Consider the following 2,917-nt stretch of genomic DNA (forward strand, 5'->3'; position numbering starts at 1 on the left):
CGAGTGCAACGTTATTTAATATTATTGTTTTTACTCCAATTTTTACTTTATTTATTTAAATTCCCGCAGTTCTATTGCCAATAAGACATTAAAAATATTTTTAACTCCACACTGCTGATTCTTACGGTTTACGGTAAACGCCAACACATCCGAAAACTATACAATCAAGGTGTGTTCTATACCCTATCTCCACCGCGTTATAGCCACAGACAGTTGTGCAATGTTGGACTTGGCAGATGGATTAGCAGAGATCACATGTACCTTGAAGCTTTAATTTACTATCGACAACAACGAAAATACAGATACTTGAATTTGTGTGGTGCTTCCTCGTGGAAGCGAAATGTGACTGACCACTGGTTCAAATCTTTCCTCAACTTACGTAATTATTTGGAGATGATCAGAACAGATGAAATTAACAGATTTTAAAGAAGCCAACTTATAAAATTTTTCTGGATGGTCTTGTGTGCGAGTTAAAGGAAACAAGAAAAATAAAAATCCTGAAATCACGCGATGCTCTACCGCAATGAGATATTTGAAAGAATATGAATATTTTTGAAATGATATGTAGCGACTAGTACAACATCACATACAATTCATTTGTCGTACCGACACCCAGCGAAGACATGAATTTTTGTAGTATTAACAGGAGAGTGAATTAGAAGAAGAAGAAGCTTACATATCACTTGTTTATTCTTTAATTGCAATATGATAATATTGATCATTAATCTATCTAGTATGACGAACATTATTCTGCCTTTAATATCAATTTCCAAGGAAGGGATTCTCTGTTAATGCTTAATTGTACAAATCAGTTAAAAATTTTGTAACAGTATTTTCTTTTGCAGTGTGTAAAGTATATGGAATATCTTTATTCATCCATTAAAATATTTTTCCATCGGCTCTTTTCAAAACATTACATATAATTTTCTAACTATTGTAAACAAACAGCAATGGACTTTTTATATCAATGAAGCCTGCCTAAGAGGCTGCCTAATAGGAACGCGTGGATAAACAATCGCATTATCACGATTACGTGGCTTTCATGTTTAACCTTCAGAAGTCGATTCCACGCCATATACAACCAAAGCCAACAAAAAGTGCGAAGATCTTGACCGTATCTCAGCCTGATTTTACACCACTTAAACGTTTACTATAATAGTGCTTATGAGACTTAATACGAAATATGATTTCGTGATTAGAACCCGCTTATCTGACAAGTGATCGTAGCCTACTTCATTGGCTTAGAATGATTGGTCTAACTGAAAAGATAAGGTGTCAAAACTGGTACAACACAAAAGAGAGCTGCATTTAAATTCCTTGTCACTTTTCGTTTTCAATTTAGTCAAAAAAGTTGAGTGATGAATCGGTAGCACCTAACATCGACTATTATTAAAAAATGCTAAACTCATCTTAAGATATTTTTGTACTCATTTGAAAAACTGAGTGGCAAAACCACTAAAACAGAGCTGTCATTATCGCAGAGATTTATTCTCTTCGGAAGCTATAATTCCGAACATTTCGGTTATATTTTACCTGTCGAAAATATACATAATACCTTCAGCTAGGATTTCCTTAGTAAACCTTATATATATAAACTATATATAAACTATATATAGTCTTATATATAAAGACTGCCATAACACCAAATAGATATGAAAACTGAAGTCAAAAGTAAAAAGTAGTTTTTAATAAGAGAAGTTTATGGAACAGCAAGTGAATGAAACAGAGAGGTGGTTTCTCTGTTGATATCTATCACAATAGTTGTCGAATATATTGGCTATATGGTTGGGCTTTAAGAACTGCATAAAATACTAGATATTGATTTAAATGAGTTTGAGTTTAAATGAGTAAATAAAAAATATTTTCCTTGCGAGGATACCAATAAATTCTTATGTGCCCCAAAATTTCATATAATGCACTGAACTGAATGCAGGAAGAATGCTGAGTTAATGGGTATTAATCATTTACTACATGATAACTTTATCATATTTTCTATAAAAAATCTATTTAAATCATATTTTCATAGAAATATTGAAAAAAATTTGACGTTCAGAAAAACAATTCAATTGAAGTTAAATTTCTGTAGGAAGAAAATTACACCATATATTTCGTTTGGAGTTTTATCAGCAAAACTTTAACCTGACTAAACAACATGACTTTTGGTATATAAATCACTAACATATATTCAGGTAGTTAAAAAAACAAAAAAAGATACAATGTCACATATAAGGTATGTTTTATTTGGACTGGCCGCGTATACAACTATTATAGTGGTAAATTGATGAATATATACAAGTTAATTACTTTAGAAATGCTCAATACTCTCATTGTACTTCACTAGTTAGGGGAGCGTCTGGTGGATTATTATGATAGGAGAAACGCTTGTAGAGAAGCGATTTACATGAGGTTACTTCAGAGGGCGATAACTAACCGTACGGAGCGGGCAGTCGAAGAGGCCAGGATCGTTCGTGGCTGGATCCGCCATCCTCCATCACGCCGGTAGATGTTTGTTGATGCAGAAGAGCCATGACTAGCAATCTTCAAAATTATTTTTGTTTAAAACAAGTTAAATACATTTTGTTTACGAATAGACTTATTAAAACAATAAGTCCTAATGGCCTAAATTAAATGTGCATTGAACGGAAAATAGTTTGGATTTCATCAAAATTGTAGTTATTATAAACTGCAGAAATAATAATCTATGCACAGTTCAATAGAAGTAGTTTAATTGAGGAATAGAATAGAAGAAACAATCGAGTCATTTTTCAATAAAATGTTCACACTTAAGCTTGAGACTGGAAGGAGGAACTCAATTTTAGAGTACAGATGTCTGTAACTAATTTCAACTTCTTGACATCCTTCACCTAATAACAATAGCAAATAAGTCAACAGTTTCTATTAAAAAAAGTTCATGTAA

General features: G+C 32.4%; 1 long non-coding RNA gene across 1 annotated transcript; it reads left to right on the plus strand.

Moving 5' to 3' along the window:
* Window positions 1-2,087: 2,087 nt before the first annotated feature.
* On the plus strand, window positions 2,088-2,608 carry LOC119687280. Its single transcript, XR_005253134.1, has 2 exons — window positions 2,088-2,273; window positions 2,342-2,608. It is a non-coding gene; the product is annotated as an uncharacterized LOC119687280 (long non-coding RNA).
* The last annotated feature ends 309 nt before the right edge of the window (window positions 2,609-2,917 follow it).

The sequence above is a fragment of the Teleopsis dalmanni genome, chromosome X, assembly GCF_002237135.1.
Source record: "Teleopsis dalmanni isolate 2A chromosome X, ASM223713v2, whole genome shotgun sequence".
NCBI classification, from domain to species: domain Eukaryota; kingdom Metazoa; phylum Arthropoda; class Insecta; order Diptera; family Diopsidae; genus Teleopsis; species Teleopsis dalmanni.